The 27,742-nt window shown below is 33.9% G+C and overlaps 3 pseudogenes; all 3 read left to right on the top strand.

The window, feature by feature from the left end:
- Positions 1-4,372: 4,372 nt before the first annotated feature.
- On the top strand, positions 4,373-7,317 carry LOC133698874 (G-type lectin S-receptor-like serine/threonine-protein kinase At1g67520; annotated as a pseudogene).
- Positions 7,318-10,946: 3,629 nt separating this feature from the next.
- LOC133675688 (G-type lectin S-receptor-like serine/threonine-protein kinase SRK) lies at positions 10,947-11,473 on the top strand (annotated as a pseudogene).
- Positions 11,474-17,779: 6,306 nt separating this feature from the next.
- LOC133675627 (G-type lectin S-receptor-like serine/threonine-protein kinase B120) lies at positions 17,780-27,306 on the top strand (annotated as a pseudogene).
- Positions 27,307-27,742: the final 436 nt, after the last annotated feature.

The raw sequence follows: 27,742 nt of genomic DNA, 5'->3' as shown, positions 1-27,742 counted from the left end.
GTATGACATTTCGATGGACAACATGAAACAGCTGAACAAATATAGTAAGTGGTCATCTTGTATGGAGTCCAATGCCAGCCACAAGCCATCCTTTTAGGCTTGACAATTCAGGGTTTCTTTCTATAGATGGAACATAAAAAATGAAATGCACCTACTCTAATGGCCTTGCTGTTGATTCCTACTCAAGTCAATCTCCCGTCACCAACTTAACAGTGATCAGCAAGTTTTATGGAAAAGATTTGGGTATTATATCCTTTACTCAATTCAATTTTTTTGTATATTGATTTCTTAGTAGATGATTTTAGAAAGTTGTAGAGAGGATGCTTGACTACAAAATCCTTCAGGTCTTGATATTAAAGGTCAATCCATTTCTGCTTAATCAACTCAATTTGCTCTATTATAATTTTTTTCTAGTTCTTTGAGATTCATTGCATTATCATTGGTGAATTGCCTCCGATGACTGAATTCAGATAAAAGTTGGGTATGGATTTTAGCAGCTGTGGGAACTGTTCTAATCATGGTACTCGCTGGTATCTTGATGTCCTTGAGAAGGCGCAGACTCAGAGGTAACATTTTTTATATGCTAATAATAATTGTAGTAGTAGTAGAATCCTTGGTAAGCATCATTATTTTCATTATCTTATTGAATTCCAAGCTTAAACTTTTCATATCAATATGAGCAGAAAAGTTTCTACATGAGTTGATGACCATGGATACAACAAATGATATATATGAGCTTGAGAATGATGGAAACAAAGGTCACAATTTAAAATTATATAGTGCTGCAACAATCATGGCTTCGACAAGTAATTTTGCATCAGAAAATAAACTCGGACAGGGTGGTTTCGGACCTGTTTACAAGGTAGTCTTGGAAAAACATCTCAAGTAAACAATTAACATACCATTTTGTATCTGTAATGACTAATAAGTAGCTTCATTGCAGGGAAAATTGCCAGAGGGGCGAGAGATAGCTGTAAAAAGACTGTCTAGAAGTTCAGGACAAGGGCTGGTGGAATTCAAAAACGAGCTTATACTCATAGCTAAATTGCAACACATGAATCTTGTCAGACTCCTAGGGTGCTGCATTCAAGGGGAAGAGAAAATGTTAGTGTACGAATACATGCCTAATAAAAGCTTGGATACATTTATATTTGGTAAGTTAATTATGCCATCATACTATAAAGCGAATGGATCTCTGTTTTTGCAAGATTTTGGACTTGGATGAAAAACATTGCTGTAATATTCACTGTTATGTTTTAAATGCAGATCAATCAAAAAGGGAGCTCATAGACTGGAAGAAACGTTTCGATTTTATTATTTTTTTATAATTTTTTTTAAAATTTTCTTTATTGATTTTATTATTTTTAATATTGAGCTGGTTGAGAATTACAACTATAGATTTTCTCATGAAATACTATAGATTACTATAGTGTTTCCCTACATGATTTTTTATCCTTTCGTTTTTTTTTTATTTCTTCTAAAATTTTCTTTGTTCATTTTATTTTTTAAATATTAATCTGATTAAAAATTTAGTTTTGTAGTTTTTTCCTTCAAAACATTGCGGATTGCAACAGTTTTTCTCCATGTATATTTGTTTTATTTTTCTCATAAATCTACAATAACGCACAAACATGCCACAAGCTCGCGGCATCGCGCGGACAAGACATCTAGTTAAGATCTAAAGCTTGTTTGTTTGTGTTTCAAAAAAAATTAAAAAAATAATAATTTTTTTAAATTAATTTTTTTAATATTTTCATATTATTTTGATATTATTAAATTTATTTATATATAGTTAATGCTATTATTTTCTAATAATATTATTAAATTTATTCAAATCAATAACAGTTTGACTGCTACTGGATCGTTGAGGAGCAATGACAGTTTCGAAAATGTTGACTAGACTTTTAAACAGGTAAAATAGTAAATCTAACAAAAACATCTTTCAAGCTTAAGTTGAATGAACATCACCATGCTCAGCAAGATCAACGTTTAAGATGCGTTTGAGATTGTATATGATACGATTCAAAATATATTTTACTTGAAAATTTATTAAAATATTTTTTTATTTTTTAAAAATATATTTTTAATATCAACCTATAATCAAAACAATAAAAATGGCAAAGACCTATTGCTACCTTCTCTTTGGCCTCTTCTTATACTTTGATGGCACATTTTCTATCCTTTTTCTCTCACTTCAAATGTGGGCATGTTTGTTTGATTGTTCATATCGATTAGTTTTTTGACTACTCGAATCATCTCAAACCACCCTCATGAAAGTTCAAATCAAAACCTTTTTCTTTTTAAATTATTTTTTTTGTCATCGCCAAACTTCAATAAAAAAAGAAGGTGAGAAGTTTTCTCCCTTCTTAAAAAAATTAATATTCAGTTAATTTATCAACATCAATTATCTACAATTTGATAAGATTTCTAATTTTTTTTTTATTAAAACTCAATTGTCTCAATTTTCTTTTTCTTAGCTGAAATTCACCTAAAAGAAGAAAGTGAAGATTTTTTCTCTCTTTGAAAATCCTTACTCATTTCATCTATTAACATTTATAAACCTATATTTTCCCACAATTTCCAACACAACTTTAAATCTCTTAAATCTTTCTCTTCAATCCAAACCTCTGATAAAAAAAGGGAAAGAGATTTTATTTTTTTATTTAAAATTAAACACTTATCCAATCATAATTCATGGTTCAATCTCATAATTAATATCATAAACTCACAATTTCACGTAATCACAATAATTCAATTCCTTAATCAAAACATGTTTTTTATCACCAAAATCTAGTTACTTTCTCTTTTCTCTATCAAACCAAGAACAAAAAATAAAATAAAATAAAATTTGGAATCCAAATTGAATTTCATGAATTTTTTGGGACTTAAAGTTTATGATTTGAAAAGCTAGAGAACCAAAATATATGTTTAGCTCCAAGTCTAAAAAAACCACCTCTTTTTACCTAATTTATTAGTTTAGTCTCCTATTTTTATATCTTATCCTTTCTCAATAAATATGTTATAATTGACCACCGATTTGATCTTTAAGGGTATAATCATGAAAGAAAAAGACTAAAAGAATAAAAAATAAAAATCACTGTGGTAATTTACAATAATTTGTCTCTCTTGAACAGTTGCATGGAAAAGGATATTTTTGCCACGTTTTTTTAGAGTAGTTTTTATTTACGAGAACCTAAAACTTATTGCGTTGTTCTTAATAAGACTTTCTTTGATCACATTCAGAACACTAGACTCTATTATTTGTAAAAGGTGGTTCGAGGATATATATACACACGAGATGACATGCCCGCGCGCTGCCACGGGCTTATAAAACAAATATATTTGATAGTGTTATAATTGTGAACCAACACTAGATAAGTAATAGAAATTAAAGGTATGATGAAGCAAATATTTCATGACGAAAAAAAAAATTGTGTTGGTGATCCAAAACTTAGAGACTGAACAAAATGATTTGTAGTAATTTACAGTGTTTTGTGAGAAAAGATACATTGTTTTCGCCATATGATTTAACTTTTCAGTTAATAAAAAGAAAAAAAAATTACAAAGCTAAATTCTCTACCAACTTAATATAAAAAAAAAACCAACAAAGATAATTTTGAAAGGAAAAAAACCCATGAGAAAAAACGTTGTAGCAATTGACAATGTTTTGTAAGGAAAACTATAACGCTTTTTCCAAATAAAATAAAATAAAAAACCATTTAGAGAAATATTGTAGCAATCAACAGTGTTTTGTGAGAAAAACTACAACGCATTCCTCATATGATTTAGTTTTATTGTAATTATAATTCTTAACCAACTCAATATTTTAAAAAAATCGACAAAGATAATTTTGAAAAAAATCATAAAAAAATTACATGGAAAAACACTGCAACAATTCACAGTGTTTTAAAGAAAAAAATTATAAAGCTAAATTCTTAATCAGCTCAATATTAAAAAAAAATCGATAAATATAATTTTGAAAAATAAAGAAATAAAATAGAAAAACTAAGTGGAAAAACATCATAGCAATCCATAGTATTTTAAAGAAAAAAATTACAAAGCAAAAATTTTAAAAGGTAAAATTAACAAAAATAATTTTGAAAAAAAATAAATGACAAAAAAGAAAAAATAAGAAAGTTGAAAAAAAAATTTGAAAAAAAAAGAAAAAAAAAAGAAAAAAAGAGAAAAGCTAAAAAAAAAAGAATTATTATGAATTACTATTATAATTCAGTGTTTTGTGTGTGGGGAAACAATAAATTCCCACACGGTTTAGTATATTAGTTAATATAGTTTCTCATTGTACAAACAAAACCATTTCTTGTTTGCCTTCTTTTCTTTATTATTTTTTATTTTTCTTATGAAATTAGGAAAGAGAAAAGTCCAAGTCAATTTCAATGATTAACGAGCCGGCAGCTCAAAATTGTTGGCTATATTTTTTATTTCATTTTAGGTAGATCATGACACATAGCTCATCATCTACTAAATGCTTCTTACTTTTTTCTTCCTTGTTCATGAATGTTATCTTCCATGGCTAGAAGGATCTACCGGTTCCTTTTGTTTTGCTTCTGTGCCTCTCACGTTTTGGCAGCAGACACACTGTACCAAGGTGGTGATTCCTTCAATTCTTCCAGTACTCTAGTTTCCAAAAATGGGCTCTTCACTTTAGGATTCACAAGACTCGGCTCTGCCGAGTCGAATGCTAGGTACTTGGGAATATGGTACAACAACGACACAAGCCACCCTTTTTGGCTAGCCAACAGAGGCAAACCCATAGCAGACAATTCAGGGGTTCTTGCAATAGATGGATCAGGAAATATGAAACTCATCTACTCTGGAGGTGATCCTGTTGAGTTCTATTCAAGTCAATCTTCTGCAACCAATATAACAGCTATTTTAGAAGATTCAGGCAATTTTGTTCTCAAAGATGAAAATTCTGGCAGCCAACAGGTCTTATGGCAAAGCTTTGACTTTCCTACTGACACATTCTTGCCTGGAATGAAGTTAGGGATCAACCATAGAACTGGCCAAACCTGGTCCCTCATGTCGTGGTTGAGCGACTTAGTACCCATTCCCGCTGGTGCTTTCACTTTTGAATGGGATACTAATGGAAAGGAGGTGGTCATTAAGCGGCGAGATGTAATTTATTGGACTACTGGACCATTGAGGAGCAATACTAGTTTCGAAATTCCTTTTCTGGATGCAGCGGTTCTTGATTTCAGTTTTATTAATGATTCTAACGCAGACGAGGATTACTTTATGTTCACAGTTTCGGCAAATCAATTTACTCCTCAGGGTCAAAGGAATTTTTCAATGTGGCAGTTGGAATATGATGGGAGCATAGTAGATAACACTACTAGTCGAACATATGGGGGCTCAACATGTAAAGGAAATAACACAGATGGTGGTTGCGAGAGGTGGTCAGGACCGGCATGCAGGAGCAATAGGAACAGTTTTGAACTGAGACGAGGATACTTTGTTAACACAGTTCCTATTAAGGTCGACGATAATTCTAGTCTTAGTATTAGTGATTGCATGGACATCTGCTGGAAAGATTGTCAATGTGTTGGTGTTCCTACCATAGGCAATAATGCCAACGATACTGGATGCACGTTTTATTATGGAAGCTTCACACAAGACCTGAGTGGAAATGCAATTCAATACCACATCATTGTTCAAGGCTCTTCAGGTAAGCTGTTCTTTCGTTTTCTGATTACCAATTTATAACCCAACAATGTAATTAATTTTAAATAAATTCCAATTGGATGTAGGGAAAAGGAATTGGATATGGATTATTTTAGCTTCTGTGGGATTTGTTTCATTGATGGGGCTCGCGGGACTCGTGGTATCTGAGAAGGAGAAGACTTAGAGGTAACATTTTCTAAATAACAAACAAATTTAATGATTTTAAGACTTGTTGAATTCCGGGATTAGCTTACTTTATCATATCAATCTGAGCAGAGAAGTACCTATTTGAGTTGCTGACATTGGATTCAACGAACGATACGCTTGAACTCGAGAATGACGGAAACAAGGGCCATAATTTAAAGGTATATAGTGCAGCAACAATTACGGCTGCTACAAATTCCTTTTCTGCAGACAATAAACTTGGACAAGGTGGCTTTGGACCAGTTTACAAGGTAGTTTGTTAAAAATTACTTCAAGAAAAGGATTGAAGAACTTATTAACTTATATCTCAGACCAAGTATTGAATTGAGAGATGTTTCACTTCAGGGGAAATTGCCGGATGGGCGAGAGATAGCGGTAAAAAGACTGTCTACAAGTTCAGGACAAGGGCTTGTGGAATTCAAAAACGAGCTTATACTCATAGCTAAATTGCAACACATGAATCTTGTCAGGCTCCTAGGCTGCTGCATTCAAGGGGAAGAGAAAATGTTAGTGTACGAATACATGCCTAATAAAAGCTTGGATACATTTATATTTGGTAAGTTACATACTACTTGATGGAAATTTGAACCCCAAAATTTCTGATTTTGGCATGGCAAGAATTTTCAAGATCAATGATTTAGAAGGAAATACAAACCAAATTGTTGGGACGCGGTAAGTATAGATTTACAGTTCTATATGTCATTACTCTGTTAAGTGGTTAAAAATAACATAACATTCACTTTGTCCATACAGTGGTTATATATCCCCTGAGTATTTCATGAAGGGCATTTTCTCTGTGAAATCTGATGTCTTCAGTTTTGGAGTTCTACTGCTGGAAATTGTGAGTGGTAGAAGGATCCAAGACCTCCTTGAAATAGACGGCCGCCCTCTCAATCTTGTGGGATATGTAAGTTCATTTCATGCAACCTCATAAATTATACATTGCTAGCTGCATAAGCTTAATTTTAACATTCAACGTAAACTTGGTTCAGGCATGGGAGCTATGGAAAGCAGGTAGCCCATTTGAGCTGGTGGATCCAATACTAAGAGAATCTTGCTCCAAAGACCAAGTCATGAGATGCATTCATGTGGGCTTGCTATGTGTAGAAAACAATGCAGTGGATAGGCCGATTATGTCAGATGTTATATCAATGCTTACAAGCGAAGCACAATTACCACTTCCCAAACAGCCTGCATTTTCCAGTGCAAGAAGTATTGTGGAAGAAAATAGCCTCAGCAAGCCAGCAGAGATTGGTACTTCCATAAATTATGTATCTCTGTCAACCATGCATGCGAGATAGAGGTTTATTTCTCCATCAGTATTTCTCAAAATTTCAAATTTCATTCGGAATATGCATAGAAGTTTTTAACAAGGTTGTATTTTATATTATATGATTATATGTACCATTATTCGTTATGATATCCAATAAAATAATGAAGAGAATTAGCTTTTTTATATATATATTTGATAAAGAATTTTGTATATTATTTTTTTTTAATTATGTTTTGGTGTTTAGGATTGGATGCTTATTCTTATCTTTTATTTTATTTTTTTGTAATTTTAACATTCATTATTTTTATTTTATTTTTTATTTTGGATATTTTTGTGTTGTTTTTTTGTTGTGATTTTAACTTCATGGTTTTTTCATACATTATGTTTTTAGTCTTATTTGTTTTTCTATGAAGTTATTCTATTCTCATTTAAATTTTACTTTATTAACAAATAAAATCATTGAGATGTTTTTAGAATATTGTGAAGATATATTTTGATAATAATGACAAATATTCATCTTTTGCATTGAATTTTTATTTTTTTTTCGCAACACTAATGTGGAAAAATCCAAATTAATTGTAAAATAGTTCTTCAAAATTTAAAACTATAATTAAAATTAAAGACGTGTTTAACAAAACATAATAAATAAATAAATAAATAAATAAATAAATATTATGAAAAATAATTTATGATATATTTTCTAAATACACCCTTGATTAAAAAATGCATACTAAAAACTTCTCTTGAGATTATGTTTGCCAAACTCATTTAAGATCCAAAAGAAAACATTTTTTGTTTGATAAATTTCTATTAGGCCGAACACAGCCTTAAGGTTTTTAAAGGCTCAGCCCAGCAACACGAGCTGGGTTTCCTGGCCAAGTCCAAAACTAGCAGAAGCCTGGTCCTAATGAAACGAATGGGTGTTAAGAAAACTAAATAGCCCAACCTTCTTTTTCTTTCAAAACAGAGCAATTTCGGAAACCCTAAATCCTAAAAAAAAAACAAAAAAAAAGCTTCACGTTTCAAGGATCAAAACCAACATTTTACATTAACCTTACCCATCACCTACATCATTTCCTGCTGCTCAATGTAAGAACAAATGATATTTCATTTGCAAATCCTAGGAAGTCTCGTACGATTTAAAGCAAAGCATGCTCCCTACACCATCATCTTGACAAATGGCAGAGATGCAAGCATGAATATGCAAAAACCAACTTTACAGTGGAAAACTTGAACAGGAACAAAAAGAGAAGAAGGAAAAACTATGTACCTACGGCAGCTGAGAGGGAGGTTTCTGGTTTGAATGGAAAACTTGAGACCAGCTTGAGACCAGCTTGAGACTGGAAATAATGAATGTTTTCTGCTTCGTAATGACAACACTTTGTTTTTCTCCTTGTTACAAACACTGAACTTCTCTTTGGTCCCGACTATACGTCTGAAGTGCCTCCCCGTGAGTGAAGTTAAATATATATGGAGTGAAGTGTTTAGGGGGAGATAACAATGGAGGCTGTGGTGTGCACTGGTGTTCAGTGATCTGGAGTGGGTGATGGAGGATGTAAAGGTTTTCCAAAACTAGGAACTAGGGCTCGAAATAAGTAACGACAGTGTGGTTATCGGCCCTCCTTTCCAGGCTCTTGCTTTTTTGTGTCACAGCTTAATTATCCTCCCCCACTTTGGTTAATATTTGATGGGAGTTTTATAGAACAATATTGCGAAAAATCTAGAGGCCATGAGCTGGGCGCATCTCATCCCTTGATAGCAAAAAAACAGATCATAATCATTCATTGAGGCTAGGGATCAGGCTTTGCATATATTGTAAGAGAGCTCGCAAGGGAGGAGGACACCAGTTGTTTCCAGTTGTTTCTGTTATTTTTGGTAGATATAGCTGGTTGGGTACGTGTTTTGTTGTCTATTGAGAGAGGCTTAGAGGGGAGGAAATGAATTCTAATGGTTGGATGACGGTCAAACAGTTCTTGAAAGGTCACAATTCAACCACGCTTTTCAGGTTTTTTTTCCGGGAATGATGATGAACAGTGGTTAAATAACATGTTGTTCGGCCTTAAATTTTTATTTTTTTAATCTTAGATTTAAACAAAACAAATCGTTATACTTAAATGGTTAAATGGAACGGTGTTGTTTTGGCAACTCTAGGTTAATTTAGTTTAAATCCTTCTTCTATTTTTTATTGCAGCTCTTAAATTTTTGGATTTTTGCAATTTTTTATATAGTCTTTAGTGTTTGATATTTTCAATTTCATCCTTAATTTGCCATTCAGACTTCTAATTTCATCCAATTAAGCCTTTTAAACCAATTAGGCTCTCAAAAGTTCAACTAGATCCTTTATCTTTCAATTATTGCAAATTAACCCTAATTAGGCCTCCAAACTTAATTTTCTTTCAATTAAATCATTAAATAACTCAAATAAACCCATTAGAAGTTTAATTAAGTCTTTTAGCTTAATTTCCGATGTTGGTCAAATTGATTTTCAAACTTAATTTTGCTTTAATAAAATTCTTAATTAAGTCAATTAAACTGATTAAAATTTTAATTAATCCCTTGTACTTAATTAATTCTTTTGATACGGGTCAAATTGTCTTTCGAACTTAATTTGCTTTCAATTAAGTCCTTTTCAGGCTATCTTGTCAAGAATATTTTAATGTAATTATCCTTATGGTGTTTTGACTTGTTGTGGCTCAAAAGCTCATATACATATATATATATACATATATTGAGTGGTTTTGGGTTGGTAGGTGGTTTGTGGAGATTTTTATGCTGTTTTTTTTTTAATTTGAATCTTATAAAAATATTAAGTTTTTTTTTTTTTTGTAACTCATTTTGTATAGTCAAGAGAAGAATTTATGTTTTTTTTTGTCACTCAATTTGTTTTTAAATTTGATCTATTTACATTGATTTTATTGCGATTTGACTTCGTAGTTTGTTTTAGTTACCTAGATATGAGGTTCTCGCAATATTAAGTGAGGATTCTAGCACTTGGTTGATAATCATCAGTTTGGCAAAATAAACTAAAATTACGTTGTAAAAAATTAAGTGTTAAATAATCAAAATGAAAATTAAAACAAATATAGTGGACTAGGGTAGACAGGCAGGGCAACTAGGCCAACCCTTGGATCGCATCCGCTAGCATGTGGAGGAGACTCATCGCGTTCAAGCAGTGTGTGTTACATCCTTCGATGGCCAAACATAATCGTCCATGGTGGCATTTAAAGCGGCGCACCGAATTCTGTCCACTAAGGCCACGCGTGTTGGTTTATGATTAGTAGTTAGACGACGACAATATTTTTTCTTCTCCCCCTATTCCTCTCTCCTCACTTTAAGATTCATATTGGTCCAACCAAATTAAAATGTATATCTTGTCATTTTGTTTTTATGCCAATTTTAGTTCTTATTTTTTTTATTGTCATTTGTTTTGCTTTAGGTCCTTTTTTAAAATTGATTTTTAATTTTTAATTTCATCCTTGAAACATTGGGTTGATTGAAAATTGAGTTTCGTGATTTTTATTATGCGGTGTGATCCCTTGGTTAACTCGGGTTGATATCAATCTTTATTTTATACCCTTCTATCTTTTGACATTAGGATTGATAGGAATTGGGCTTCATGATTTTCTTTTCTTTCCTTTATATGGAATTATCTCACTCTCATAACCAAATTGTAGGAACACGGTAAGTATAGATTTACAGTTTCATGTGTCATTACTCTGCTAAGTGCTTAAAAATAACATAACATTCACTTTGTCCATACGGTGGTTATACGTCCCTTGAGTATGTCATGGAGGGCATTTTCTCTGTGAAATCTGACGTCTTCAGTTTTGGAGTTCTACTGCTGGAAATTGTGAGCGATAGAAGGATCCAAGGCCTCCTTGAAATAGACGGCCCACCCTCTCAATCTTGTGGGATATGTAAGTTCGTTTCATGCTATCTCTTAAATTAGAACATTGCTAGCTGCATAAGCTTAATTTTAACATTTAGCGTAAATTTGATTCAGGCATGGGAGCTATGGAAAGCAGGTAGCCCATTTGAGCTGGTGGATCCACCAATACTAAGAGAATCTTGCTCTAAAGACCAAGTCTTGAGATGCATTAACGTTGGCTTGCTATGCGTGGAAGACACGCCATAGATAGGCCAACCATGTCAGATGTTGTATCCATGTTAACAAGTGAAGCACAGTTACCGTTGCCCAGACAGCCTGCGTTTTCAAATCCAAGAACTGCCATAGATGACGCAGCAACGAGTTTAAGGAATCCAGAAAGTAGTTCCAGGAATTACTTATCCACTTCAATTATGTATGTACGATAGTTGTTTGATATTTTCAAAACTCGAGTCCTCAAGGACCTTCTCTTGCGAAGAAGAAAAAAAAAGGGAATTCGTAGATTCATCTGAAAAGTATGACTGTTTGTTAGAAAAGATGAATCTGCAAAGTGCAAATTATTACAAAAGCATAGAATTAACTTAGAACACAGTAAAGAAATATATCCAGCCTTTACAAGTTTTCTCGAAACTAAACAAGTGTCTCTGAACCACATAATCACAAATCATACTCTAGATTGAAAACAACATAATATGGTGGCTTGATGATGGAATCAGCATGAGATCAAGAAGCTCTTCCCCTGCCTTGAGAATAGGTAAGTGTTGGGAAAACTCGGGACAACTAACCGGATCAATTCAGCGGAATACAATTCACAATTCACAAGTCCCAATCCTTTTTCCCTCTTTGTGCAGTAAAAAACAGAATTAAGCAATGAACAAATATAATGCAACAATCACACAAATCAACACCAAGATTTTTACGTGGAAAACCCGATGCGGGAAAAACCACGGGACCGGAGTCCATCTAAAAACTTCCACTATCACAAATAATGGGTTCACAACTGTTCTTCCTCAGATTCAACTAAGGGCTACAATATATATATCATCAAGAACAACTTATTCTCGGATTACAACAAGATTAAAGAGAGTAATGTTAGAGAAAAGCTCACAACACTGATAGCCCCGTTTTCTGTCAAAACGACTAGCTTCCACACCACCAATCTTCAATCTAACCGTTCAGAATGAATAGAAACGTGTCTAGAAGCGGCTGTCAAAATCTCAGCCCGATCCAACGGTGAACGAACTGGAAATCGAAGAAAGAAGACAGACTACTCTGCTGCCTCCTCTTCTTTCTTTCTCACGTTTTTCTCCTCTGTTTCTTCTCAAATTTTGCTACTGCCATCTACAGTGGCAGCTCCTATATTAATTCAAAGAGACAGCCTTGCCTTGCTGTCTCTTACTAATTAATGTGGTGGTCCCACCATCACATGGTGCGGGACCACACACAACAAATCTTCCCCTCACGCACCATGTGAGGAATTCGCCATACTGACGATCAATATGTAAGCTTCAATTTAGGAGGCTCTAACAAGCCTGCTTCTTTTCTGCAAAACTCAAACTTCTCTCTCGGTAGAGGTTTGGTCATCATGTCTGACACGTTATCATCGGTATGGATCTTCTCGACAACAAATGACTTCATCTCCATAGCATCTCGAATCCATTGATATCTAACCTCAATGTGCTTTGACCGAGAGTGAAAAGTAGGATGCTTACTGAGATGGATTGCACTTTGACTATCACAGTGCAACACAAAGTTCTCTTGAACTAAGCCAAGTTCGTGTAAGAACTTCTTCATCCATAACAACTCTTTGCCCCCTTCAGTAAGAGCAATATATTCAGCCTCTGTAGTGGATAATGCCACACATTTTTGCAACCTTGATTGCCATGAGACTGCTCCCCCTGCAAACTTCATCAAGTATCCTGATGTGGACTTTCTAGAATCAACATCACCAGCCATATCTGCATCTGTGTATCCATCCAACACAGGTTTATCATTACCAAAACATAAGCTGAAACTAGAAGTACCTTTGAGATACCTGAGTATCCATTTCACTGCTGACCAGTGTTCTTTACCAGGATTGGAGAGGAACCGACTAACCACACCAACTACATGAGCTATATCCGGCCTTGTGCAAACCATGGCATACATCAAGCTACCAATTGCGGATGCATAAGGAACCTTTTCCATTTCATCTCTTTCTTCATCACTTGAAGGAAACTGCTTAGAACTTAATTTAAAGTGGCTTGCAAGTGGAGAACAAACCGGTTTGGAGTTGCTCATGTTGAATCTCTCAAGTACCTTTTGGACATATCTCTCCTGAGATAGCCAAAGTTTCTCCTTCTTCCTGTCACGTGTGATATGCATGCCAAGAATCTGTTTTACCGGTCCTAAGTCTTTCATTGCAAAAGACTTGATTAACTCTTCCTTCAACATCTGAATCTTCTTAGCATCATGGCCAACAATCAACATATCATCCACATACAACAGGAGAATAATAAAGTTTCCATCTGGAAACCTTTTTATAAATACACAATGATCAGAAGTGGTCCTGTCATAACCATGATCCACCATGAAAGAATCAAACTTCCTGTACCATTGTCTTGGAGCTTGCTTTAACCCATATAAGCTCTTTTTTAACTTGCAAACTAGCTGCTCTTTACCTTTTGCTTCAAACCCTTCAGGTTGTTCCATGTAGATCTCTTCATCTAAATCACCATGGAGAAAGGCAGTTTTCACATCAAGTTGCTCAACTTCAAGGTTCAAACTAGTAGCTAAGCCAAGCACAACTCGGATTGAAGACATCTTGACCACTGGTGAAAAGATTTCTTCAAAATCAATACCCTTCTTCTGACCGAAACCTTTCACAACCCATCTTGCCTTGTACCTTGGCTGTGAGCAATGTTCATCAATTTTCAACCTGAACACCCATTTGTTCTTGAGTGCTCTCTTACCTTTAGAAAGCTTTACTAACTCAAAGGTATGGTTTTCATGCAAGGATTTCATCTCTTCTTGCATTGCTTTCAGCCACCAACTTTTCTTCTCATGTGACATAGCTTCATCAAAGCATTCTGGCTCTCCCCCATCAGTAACCAATACATACTCATGAGGAGAATATCTGGTGGAAGGTTGGCGAGGTCTAGTTGACCTCCTTAATTGTGGCTCATTTGGAGCTTCATGCATAACCTATTCAGGAATAACATCAATATCATCATTAGCTGATTCAGGATCACCAACTAATGGCTCATTAAGAAAACCACCATTTTCATCATTTTGCAAGTCTCCCCCATGATTAGTAGGCATCAAAGGTAACTGTGGAGTAGGTCTTGGATTTGAATTAGAAGGAATAAAAGTGGTAGACTCTGTTTTCTCCTTCAGTTCAAAGTCTTCAATGGTTTGATCTTCAAAGAAGATAACATCTCTGCTTCTCATAATTTTCTTCTCCTTTGGATCCCACAACCTATAGCCAAACTCATCATCTTCAGAGCCCAAGAAAATACACTACTTTGTCTTGCTGTTAAGCTTTGACCTTTCATCCCTTGGAACATGTACAAATGCTCTGCATCCAAACACTCTTAAGTGTGCATAGGAAACATCCTTTCCTTTCCAAACTCTATCTGGAACATCAAACTCAAGAGGAACTGATGGAGAAAGGTTGATCATGGCAACTGCAGTCTTCATTGCCTCACCCCAAAAGGACTTAGGCAGCTTTGCATGAGAGAGCATACATCTAATTCTTTCAACAATGGTTATGTTCATTCTCTCAGCCATTCCATTTTGCTGTGGAGTCTTAGGAACGGTCTTCTCCAACTTGATACCATGTTCCCTGTAGTACTTCTCAAAAGGACCCCTGTATTCACCACCATTGTCTGCTCGAACACATTTCAGCTTTCTACCAGTTTCTCTTTCAACTCTGGCATGGAAATCCTTAAAGACATCAAGTACTTGATCTTGGATTTCAAACAAATGGCCCAAATATTCCTGGAGTGATCATCAATAAAACTAACAAAGTACAATGCACCTCCAAGAGACTTATCAATCATAGAGCAAACATCAGTATGAACTAAATCAAGAATATGTGACCTTCTATATGAAGGTGATCTTTGAAATGCAACTCTATGTTGTTTACCAACTAAACAATGAGTACATGTGTTCAAAGTCATACCTTTTAAAGGAAGGTAATTCTTCTTGGCAAGGATGCCAAGGCCTTTCTCACTCAAATGTCCAAGCCGCTTATGCCATAAATCAGTAGAGCAATCTTCAATTGCATTTACCTCTCCTTTGATCACCTTGGCTTGTGACATGTAGAGACCCATCTTCTTCCCTTTAGCAACAATTAGGGAATTTCTGGAGAGCTTTCATTTACCATCTCCAAAGTAACTGTGATAGCCTTCTTCATCAAGAGTACCAGTAGAGATCAAATGTAGGCGCATATCAGGCACATGCTTAACATCTTTTAGTAGCAACTTGCACCCAGTATTGGTTTCCAACCAAATATCTCCAATGCCCACAACACTAGCCATCCATTGATTTCCCATCCTAACTTGACCAAAGTCACCAACAGTGTAGGATGTGTAAAAATCACGCCGGGGTGTAACATGGTAAGAAGCTGCTGAATCTGCAACCCAGGTGGTATCTTGACATGCAAGATTAACACAGCCATCATCACATATAATGGCAACATCACCATCAGATACAACTGCAGCTGTACCATTCTCTTCATTCTTGTCTTCATCTCTACCCTTTTTATCTCTTTTATACTTTCTGCAATCTTTTTGCATATGCCCAGGCTTGTCACAGTAATAACACTTAAAACCCTTCCTTGACTGAGATCTTCCTCTTGGCTTTCATTTGCCTTTTCTATTGCTGGATTCTCCATTTTGCTTGCCGTGAGAGAACCTGCTTTGACTTCTCCCTCGACTTTCTGTAACAAGTGCATGAGACTCGGAAGTGCTTGTCCCTTTCCTCCTCTTCTCTTCATTGAGGATACAATCCTTCATTGTTTTCAAAGTGAGCTTTCCATTCGGAGTAGAATTGCCAAGTGACACAACCAAAGTCTCCCAACTATCTGGCAATGAACTCAATAGGATTAATGCTTGCATTTCATCGGCTAACTCAAGGTTCATCACTGACAGCTGATTCAAGAACCCTTGGAATACATTTATATGCACCGAAGCATTTTCACCATCTCTATACTTCAAATTCACAAGGTCTCTAATTACAAAAACCTTGTTTTGTGCACTCTCCTTGGCAAATGTTTCTTCCAACATCTTTCACACTGTATAGCAGTCATGTTCTTGAGAAATATGATTAATGGACTTAGAAGATACCTATTTTCTAACATTAGTGGTAGCCTTTCTATTTAGTCCATTCCATTTTGCATCATCCATGTCATCAGGCTTTATTCCTTTACATTCAATCGGTAAAGCCAAATCATTGCAATATAAGTGATCCTCCATCATTGTTTTCCACAGAAAATAATTTGAGGAAGTGAGCTTTATCATGCCCGAATCTTCCTTTTCCATTTTAACTGCACAAGAACTCAATCTACACAACCAAATGCTCTAATGCCACTTTGTTGGGAAAACTCGGGACAACTAACCGGATCAATTCAGCGGAATACAATTCACAATTCACAAGTCCCAATCCTTTTTCCCTCTTTGTGCAGTAAAAAACAGAATTAAGCAATGAACAAATATAATGCAACAATCACACAAATCAACACCAAGATTTTTACGTGGAAAACCCGATGCGGGAAAAACCACGGGACCGGAGTCCACCTAAAAACTTCCACTATCACAAATAATAGGTTCACAACTGTTCTTCCTCAGATTCAACTAAGGCCTACAACATATATATCATCAAGAACAACTTATTCTCGGATTACAACAAGATTAAAGAGAGTAATGTTAGAGAAAAGCTCACAACACTGATAGCCCCGTTTTCTATCAAAACGACTAGCTTCCACACCACCAATCTTCAATCCAACCGTTTAGAATGAAGAGAAATGTGTCTAGAAGCGGCTGTCAAAAGCTCAGCCCAATCCAACGGTGAACGAATTGGAAATCAAATAAAGAAGACAGACTGCTCTGCTGCCTCCTCTTCTTTCTTTCTCACATTTTTCTCCTCTGTTTTTTCTCAAATTTTGCTACTGCCATCTACAGTGGCAGCTCCTATATTAATTCAAAGAGACAGCCTTGCCTTGGTGTCTCTTACTGATTAATGTGGTGGTCCCACCATCACATGGTGCGGGACCACACACAATAGTAAGCAATCTATGAAGCAATGTGCATAGAAAAAACTGTAAGGGAATTGGCTTGATGATCAAGGAGGCATGACTTTCTGTAATGAATTTCTTAGTCAAGAAATGGATAGCCTATCTTTTATCACATTTAGAGCAGAAAAGGTAGGCTTAGATATACTATGTAAAAGCTGGTTCGAGGATACACACACAGTTCATATACACGTGGAGGCCTAAGATAAACACAGAAAAGATAGGTTTTTTTGGAACAATTATCTTATATGATGGATAATGGATATCACCAAATCCAATGATATGGATATTCGAAACCAATAAATAAGGTATAACGATCTAGATTTTTTTTTTTATTGTCATCCATAATTGAAGCCGAAAATTAATTCAAGCTTCCGTCTGCCTTGAGGAACATTATTTAATGGAATCAGAACAAAAATGGCGACCATTATACTGTATGGAGAAAAGTAGAGTTCAGACAAAAATGGCAGAGACCTATTGCTACCTTGAAGAACAGTTTGTTGATGACAACTTGCAAGATGTCAAATCTGGGAATTTTTGTTTGATTGTTCATGTCGATTAGTTTTTTGACTACTCTGCGTTGATGTGAATGCTGACTTCAAATTGGCTTTGGCATATACAGGGCAACGTGGATGGTTCTCATCTTTCCATTGATCAGCGCATCCCCTGCGAAATTCTCTTGGATTTTGACAGTTCCTTGCAATTAAACTTTGTAGCTAGTAAAGGTCTAATCTCGGTTGGCTAAAGATTTTTTGCATATCTATGTTACTATGTTAGGGACGATATGACGATGCCAGGGTAGATTATAATTTTTGGTATTTAATTTAATTCTTATTGTGATGATAAAAATTAAAAATTAAAAAAGAAAAAAGAGTTTAGAAAGTGAAATAAAAGAAAGAGAGAATAAAGGGACTCATGTGATTATCAACCAAAAAAATAATAAGAGAATATACAAAAGAGAAAAATCAAAATTAGTAGGAGGATCAAACAAAACTGAAAAATTAATAAAAGAGATATTACACATTAAGAAGAGAAAATTTAATTAATTAGAAACTCATGGTCAAAAAGAAAATAATATATTTGCCAAACATTATTTTTTCAGATTAGTTTTTCCTGTTTTGTAAGTATATAAATAGAACACTCATAGATATTGAGGAAGAGACACTCTTGCAAAGAAAAACCTAAACAAATAACAAAGGGAGATAAGAAAAAATAAAAAATAAAATCCAAAACTTGCAAGCTGCCCAGAAATTCCAGTAGCACAGAAGCGACTTCCTAGCATCGTAGCTCTCAACTCCAGTGAAAGTGATATACACCGCTAGCACTAACAGGAAAAGAAAGAAGTCTCTTACATAGGCCGCAGCAGTGGCGGCGGTAGGAAGTTTTCAATGATGGGGTAAATTATTAACAAACATTTAATTTTATGTATTATATAAATATGTATTATATAAAGAAATTAATTTGAAATATATGTACTAATTTATATCAAACAAAATTAATTTAAGAATACTTTCAAAATAAAAAAACTTACGTTATAATTATTTTTTTCGAGTCTTATATTTTAAAACCGCTTAATAATAACTTTATCATCAATCTCATCAAAGATATTTTTTTCAATATATAATCAAACAGTCATTCATCTATTTTTAGTTTAGGGTGGGTTCAATGCTTGTGTTTTCTAAATCTTCCAGGACTAGTGAAGTTCTTAGCAACAATTCTATGCTGAAATATGGTAGAGAGTAGCTAAAACCATAGCTTAAAAGGATTATCATAACAAATTGATGATGTTATTGTTGACTTATTGTTTTCTACAGGTGGGTTAAACATAAATGTTAAATATTTTTTTATTTCTCTATTGTGTCCTTAATTTTTTAAGTTGTCCTATACTTCATTTTTAATCACTAGTAAGTTCATCACCATCCATTTTCAATATGAAATTCATAGTAAAATATTTATCAATTCATTAAAACTCATTTCAATTCATATCCATATGCATATAATATTACTCATACACATATTAATTCAACAAACTCTTAAATTATTATAAATCATAACATTTTCAATAACTAATTGTAAAGGAATAAAACTAAAATTAAATAATGAAAGAAATAGAAAAGATGAAGAAAACTTACCTAAAGCATAAAGCATAAGAGGTTATTTGTTTAACTAATTAGTACCTTGAAGAGAAATTTTGCAAAAGGAGGAGAGGCAAGAATAGTAGCTCGAAAGAAAGAAGAAAGGCCCTCGTTTAATTAATGGAAGAAAAAGAAAGAAAAGAAAAAAGATTAGTGAAATGTGCTGGAGATATATATAACATATATATTATTTATTATATTATGTTGTAAGTTAACAATAACTAACTTGAGTTAATTAGCCAACAAAGAAAATTAAACATGTTAAGATATTTTTAATATTTTAATATAAAAAGTATTTTGAAAAAAAAAAGTTTAAGGGGGCAATTGCGTATTCTAATATAAAAAAATATTTAAAAAATAAATAAATTAAAAGGACAATTGCCCACTCTTTACCCAACATGGCTCAACCACCTTGCCATAGTATAGGCCACATGCCACCTTGAACATCTAGCAACCTCCGGGATGCTCCAAGAGGTAGACTGTTCGTAGATATTCAAGGTGGCAAATGACTTTCCAGTCCTTGAAGATGTTAAGGTTTACATATTAATTATAAGTATATTCTAAATCATCCAATAAAAAAATTATTTTTTTCTACTCTAAAAGCTTTTATATCTTAAAGTATTATTAACAAAAAACCCCAAAAACAAACATTATTTTTTTTGGAATTTAAAGATTATTTTTATTTATTATTATTTACATTTAAAGTTACTGATTTTATTATTGGATGATTTTTAAATCACATTGATAAGGATTCATTTTGCAAGTACTAGGATTTCTATCATTAATTTTTATACTTCCTAGACTTAAAATAAAAACTAACATGAACATTTAATTTACCATTACCTAAACATAAAAAACATGTTAAATATATATGGGTGAAGTGTTTAGGGGGAGCTAACAATGGAGGCTGTGGTGTGCACTGGTGTTCAGTGATGTGGAGTGGGTGATGAAGGATGTAAAGGTTTTCCAAAACTAGGAACTAGGGCTTGAAATAAGTAACGACAGTGTGGTTATCGGCCCTCCTTTTCAGGCTCTTGCTTTTTTGCGTCACAGCTTAATTATCCTCCCCCACTTTGGTTAATATTTGGTGGGAGTTTTATAGAACAATATTGGGAAAAATCTAGAGGCCATGAGCTGGGCGCATCTCATCCCTTGATAGTAGAAAAACAGATCATAATCATTCATTGAGGCTGGGGATCAGCCTTTGCATATATTGTAAGAGAGCTCGCAAGGGAGGAGGACACCAGTTGTTTCTGTTATTTTTGGTAGATATAGCTGGTTGGGTACGTGTTTTGGTGTCTATTGAGAGAGGCTTAGGGGGAAGGAAATGAATTCTGATGGTTGGATGACGGTGAAACAGTTCTTGAAAGGTCATAATTCAACCACGCTTTTCAGGTTTTTTTTTTACGGGAATGATGATGAACAGTGGTTAAATAACATGTTGTTCGGCCTTAATTTTTTTTTTTAATCTTAGATTTAAACAAAACAAATCGTTGTACTTAAATGGAACGGTGTTGTTTTGGCAACTCTAGGTTAATTTAGTTTAAATCCTTTTTTTTTTTGTATTGCAGCTCTTAAATTTTTGGATTTTTGCAATTAAGCCCTCAATTGATCCAGAATTTTAGGAATTATTTCAATTTCATCCCTAGAATGTTTCACTCAGATCCTCCAAATTTAGCACCTTTTCTATATAGTCCTTGGCGTTGGATATTTTCAATTTCATCCTCAATTGGCCATCCAGACTTCTAATTTCATCCAATTAAGCCTTTTAAACCAATTAGGCTCTCAAAAGTTCAACTAGATCCTTTATCTTTCAATTAATGCAAATTAACCCTAATTAGACCTCCAAACTTAATTTTCTTTCAATTAATCATTAAATAACTCAAATAAACCCATTAGAAGTTTAATTAAGCCTTCTAGATTATAATTTTTTCGATTTTGGTTAAATTGATTTTCAAACTTAATTTTGCTTTAATCAAGTTCTTAATTAAGTCAAGTAAATTGATTTAATTAATATCTTGTACTTAATTAATTCTTCCAATTTGGGTCAAATTGTCTTTGAAACTTAATTTTCTTTCAATTAAGTTCTTTTCAGGCTATCTTGTCAAGAATATTTTAATGTAATTGTCGATACACGACGTCGGGCGACGGCTCCCGCTTTTTTTGTTTATTTAACAAAAATGGTTTTTTTCTCAATTGGGGGAAAGCAAAGATTTTATTGGAGTCGCCATCTAGTAATTTGAGGGAACTAGAAATCCTAAATTAGACACTGGTCCCAGAGATTCGGATACGGGGTTAGTTATGATTAAGGGAAGGTAGACACCACCCTTAAAACATCCTTTCAAAAGAAAGGTTACCCGTACTTGTGTGTTTTTTATTTGATTCAAATGTGATTATATTTTGGGCTTATTTTGCGATTATATTTTAGGGGAGCTAACAATGGAGGCTGTGGTGTGCACTGGTGTTCAGTGATCTGGAGTGGGTGATGAAGGATGTAAAGGCTTTCCAAAACTAGGAACTAGGGCTTGAAATAAGTAACGACAGTGTGGTTATCGTCGTCCTTTTTGTTTGAGAATAATATAAATTATATTCTGTAACCTAACCTAACAACTTAAATTTTTAGTTTGAGATGGTTCCTTGACATGGTATCAGAGCATTGATGACCAAGCAGTCACAAGTTCGAATCTCATCATCCCTATTTATTTGATAAAAATTAAACACAAGGTAATATGGACCTATGCAAGTTTCAAGCCTTGAAACTTGCATAGGTCCATATTACCTTCTGCTTAATTTTTATCAAATAAATGGGTTTTCACTTGAGGGAGTGTGTTAGAAAATAATATAAATCATATCTTGAAACCTCACCTAACAGCTTAAGCTTTTGAGTTGAGATGGTTCCTTGACACTTTCCAGGCTCTTGCTTTTTTGTGTCACAACTTAATTATCCTCCCCCACTTTGGTTAATATTTTGTGGGAGTTTTATATAACAATATTGGGAAAAATTTAGATCCCTTGATAGTAAAAAACAGATCATAATCATTCATTGAGGTTAAGGATCAGCCTTTGCATATATTGTAAGAGAGCTCGCAAGGGAGGAGGACACCAGTTGTTTCTGTTATTTTTGGTAGATAGAGCTGGTTGGGTATGTGTTTTGTTGTCTATTGAGAGAGGCTTAGGGGGAAGGAAATGAATTCTGATGGTTGGATGACGGTCAAACAGTTCTTGAAAGGTCACAATTCAACCACGCTTTTCAGGTTTTTTTCCGGGAATGATGATGAACAGTGGTTAAATAACATGTTCAGCCTTAATTTTTTTTTTTTTAATCTTGGATTTAAACAAAACAAATCGTTATACTTAATTGGAACTTAAATGGAACGGTGCTGTTTTGGCAACTCTAGGTTAATTTAGTTTAAATCCTTTTTCTTTTATTGCAGATCTTAAATTTTTGGATTTTTGCAATTAAGCCCTCAACTGATCCAGAATTTTAGGAATTATTTCAATTTCATCCCTAGAATGTTTCACTTAGATCCTCCGACTTTAGCACCTTTTTCTATATAGTCCTCGGTGTTGGATATTTTCAATTTCATCCTCAATTTTCCATCCAAACTTCTAATTTCATCCAATTAAGCCTTTTAAACCAATTAAGCTCTCAAAAGTTCAACTAGATCCTTTATCTTTTAATTATTGCAAATTAACTCGAATTAGACCTCTAGACTTAATTTTCTTTCAATTAAATCATTAAATAACTCGAATAAACCCATTAGAAGTTTAATTAAGCCTTTTAGCTTAATTAATTCTTCCAATTTTGGTCAAATTGATTTTCAAACTTAATTTTGCTTTAATCAAGTTCTTAATTAAGTCAATTAAACCAATTAAAATTTTAATTAATCCCTTACACTTAATTAATTCTTCTGATTTGGCTCAAATTATCTTTCAAACTTAATTTTCTTTCAATTAAATCCTTTTCAGGCAATCTTGTCAACAATATTTTAATGTAATTATCCTTATGGTGTTTTGACTTATATATAAAAAATATTTATTTTTATTTTGAGTGGTTTTGGGTTGGTAGGTGGTTTGTGGAGTTTTTATGCTATTGTTTTTTTAATTTGAAGCTTATAAAAATATTTCGCTCTTTTTTTTTTTGTAATATCAAGGGCTCATTTTTTGTCACTCAATTTTTGTTAAAATTTGATCCATTTACATTGATTTTATTACAATTTGACATTGTAATTTGTTTTGGTTGTCTAGATATGAGATTCTCACAATGTTGAGTGAAAATTTTAGCATTTGGTTGATAATCATCGGTTTGGCAAAATAAACTAAAATTACATTGATGTAAAATTAAATAATCAAAATTAAAATTAAAACAAATATAGTGGACTAAGGTGAACGGGCAGGGCAACTAGGCCGACCTTTGGATCACATATGTGGAGGAGGCTCATCGCTTTCAAGCAGTGTGTGTTGCATCCTTCGGTGCCCAAACATAGTCGTCCATGGTGTCATCTAAAGCAGCGCGCTGAATTCAAGAAAACCCCATAAAAAACCCTTTTATCTTTTGACATTAGGATTGTTGGGAATTGGGCTTCATGATTTTCTTTTCTTTCTTTTATATGGGATTATATCACTCTCATAACCTAGATAATGGGTTTGGCGGCTTGTCAAGGTTGACTCACATCTTTTTTTGCTTTCAGTTTAATCCTTCAACACTTGGTTAATTTGGGAATTGAACTTTATATTTTTTTTGTTTGTCTTGTATTAAGTTATTTCATTCACATGATCTAGCTCGCAAGGTTTGCTAGACTTACTTGAATTTGTTTGGTATTTTCTTTTGACCTTTTTGTCAATTGATTTTTTTTATTATGTCCTTTTACATTTGGATGGTTGGATTAGGCATCAATTTTTTTTTATTTGTTTTCTATGGGGTTTTCTCGATTTCACAATCTGGCTCGTGGGTTTGACATGCTAACTTGGGTCAACTTAGATCACTTTTTATTTTTGTCTTTTTTCCAATTTTGTCATTTAGCGTTGTTTTCTAGGAATTGAGCTTCATAGTTTTTTTCCCTTTTAGAAAGCCTTTTTTGTCAAGCTTGTTATGATCTATTTTTTATATATAATTAAATAAAAACATTTTATTTAACCTAGGTAATGGGTTTGGCGGGTTGGCCAAGATTGACTCATGTCTTTTTTTGTTTTTAGTTTCACCTTTTAACACTTGGTTGGTTTGAGAATTGAAATTTATATGTTTTTAGGTTTGTCTTGTATTAGGTTATTTCATTGTCATGATCTAGCTCGCAGGGTCTAATAGACTTGCTCGAATTTGTGGGGTTTTTTTGGGAACTTTTTGTTAAAATTTTTTTTCAATAATGTCCTACATTTGGATTGTTGAAATTGGGCATCATATTTTTTTTATTTTCTTTCTATGGAGTTGTCTTAACCTCACAACCTGGTTTGTGGGTTTGACATGCTAACTTGGGTCAACTTAGATTATTTTTTTATCCTTTTTTTTGTCTATTTTTGTCATCATTATTTTTCTAATTTGTACAAGTGTACTTATATAAAATAAAGTTTGGTCTTTTTTTTTTTCATTTATCATTGTTGTCCTATATCTAACAAGTGGTGTATAAGAGTTGGGGACCGTCCTTTTAAGAGTTATAAGGGAATGTTCTACTTACAAAGTGTTTTTGGTTTATGATCAAACTTGCTAGGTAGTATGACATTTCGATGGACAACATTAAACAGCTGAACAAATATAGTAAGCAGTCAACTTGTATGGAGTCCAATGCCAGCTACAAGCCATCCTTTTTGGCTTGACAATTCACGGTCTCTTTCTACAGATGGAACATAAAAAATGAAATGCACCTACTCTAATGGCCTCGCTGTTGATTCCTACTCAAGTCAATCTCCCGTCAGCAACTTAACAGTGATCAGGAAGTTTTATGGAAAAGATTTGCGTTTTATATCCTTTACTCAATTCAATTTTTTTTTATATCGATTTCTTAGTAGATGAATTTAGAAAGTTGTAGAGAGGATGCTTGACTACAAAATCCTTCAGGTCTTGATATTAAAGGTCAATCCACTTCTGCTTAATCAACTCAATTTGCTCTATTATAATTTTTTTCTAGTTCTTTGAGATTCATTGCATTATCATTGGTGAATTGCCTCCGATGACTGAATTCAGATAAAAGTTGGGCATGGATTTTAGCAGCTGTGGGAACTGTTCTAATCATGGTACTCGCTGGTATCTTGATGTCCTTGAGAAGGCGCAGACTCAGAGGTAACATTTTTTATATGCTAATAATAATTGTAGTAGTAGTAGAATCCTTGGTAAGCATCATTATTTTCATGATCTTATTGAATTCCAAGCTTAAACTTTTCATATCAATATGAGCAGAAAAGTTTCTACATGAGTTGATGACCATGGATACAACAAATGATATATATGAGCTTGAGAATGATGGAAACAAAGGTCACAATTTAAAATTATATAGTGCTGCAACAATCATGGCTTCGACAAGTAATTTTGCATCAGAAAATAAACTCGGACAGGGTGGTTTCGGACCTGTTTACAAGGTAGTCTTGGAAAAACATCTCAAGTAAACAATTAACATACCATTTTGTATCTGTAATGACTAATAAGTAGCTTCATTGCAGGGAAAATTGCCAGAGGGGCGAGAGATAGCTGTAAAAAGACTGTCTAGAAGTTCAGGACAAGGGCTGGTGGAATTCAAAAACGAGCTTATACTCATAGCTAATTTGCAACACATGAATCTTGTCAGGCTCCTAGGTTGCTGCATTCAAGGGGAAGAGAAAATGTTAGTGTACGTATACATGCCTAATAAAAGCTTAGATTCATTTATATTTGGTAAGTTAATTATGCCATCATACTATAAAGCGAATGGATCCCTGTTTTTGCAAGGTTTTGGACTTGGATGAATGACATTGCTGGACTATTCACTGTTCTGTTTTGAATGCAGATGAATCAAGAAGGGAGCTGCTAGACTGGAAGAAACTTTTCGTGATTATTGAAGGGATAGCTCAAGGCCTAATTTACCACCATAAGTACTCAGATCCAGGATAATTCATAGAGATTTGAAGGCTGGCAAGATACTACTTGATGAAAATCTGAACCCCAAAATTTCTGATTTTGGCATGGCAAGAATTTTCAAGATTAATGATTTACAAGCAAATACAAACCAAATTGTTGGAACACGGTGCGTATACATTTATAGTTCTATGATTCATTACTCATCAAGTGCTTAAAAATAACATAACATTCAGTTTTTCCATCCAGTGGATATATGTCTCCTGAATATGTCATGGAGGGCATCTTCTCTGTGTAATCCGATGTGTTCAGTTTTGGAGTTCTACTGCTGGAAATTGTGAGTGGTAGAAGGATCCAACGCCTGCTTGAAATAGACGGTCACCCCCTTAATCTTGTGGGATTTGTAAGTTCATTTCATGCCATCTCATGAATGATAACATTTCTAGCTGCATAAGCTTACTTTTAACATTGAGCGTAAATTTGATTCAGGCATGGGAGCTACTAAGAGAATCTTGCTCTAAGGACCAAGTCTTGAGATGCATTAACGTTGGCTTGCTATGCGTGGAAGACAGCGCCATAGATAGCCCAACCATGTCAGATGTTGTATCGATGTTAACAAGTGAAGCACAGTTACCGTTGCCCAGACAGCCTGCGTTTTCAAATCCAAGAACTGCCATAGATGACGCAGCAACGAGTTTAAGGAATCCAGAAAGTAGTTCCAGGAATTACTTATCCACTTCAATTATGTATGTACGATAGTTGTTTGATATTTTCAAAACTCGAGTCCTCAAGGACCTTCTCTTGCGAAGAAGAAAAAAGAAGGGAATTCGTAGATTCATCTGAAAAGTATGACTGTTTGTTAGAAAAGATGAATCTGCAAAGTGCAAATTATTACAAAAGCATAGAATTAACTTATTATTCACAGTAAAGAAATATATCTAGCCTTTACAAGTTTTCTTGAAACTAAACAAGTGTCTCTGAATCACATAATCACAAATCATACTCTAGATTGAAAACAACATAATATGGTTCGAGGATTTAAGAAAAGAAGATTAGAGGGTTTGACAGTACAAGGAGGTTTTGTGTTTTTATGCTACGGACAACAATAAAATTCTAACTAGATGGATACTAACGTGAATGAATTAGGTTTTTTAGACAATTACTTTATTCAATGGATAATAGATATTATTAAATCTAATAATACCTTCTCGATCTTTGGCCTTTTCTTATTCTTTGATTGCACATTTTC

This window comes from Populus nigra, chromosome 1, assembly GCF_951802175.1.
Source record: "Populus nigra chromosome 1, ddPopNigr1.1, whole genome shotgun sequence".
NCBI classification, from domain to species: domain Eukaryota; kingdom Viridiplantae; phylum Streptophyta; class Magnoliopsida; order Malpighiales; family Salicaceae; genus Populus; species Populus nigra.
Note: the sequence above shows the minus strand (reverse complement) of the source record. Positions and strands in the feature narration are given on the sequence as shown.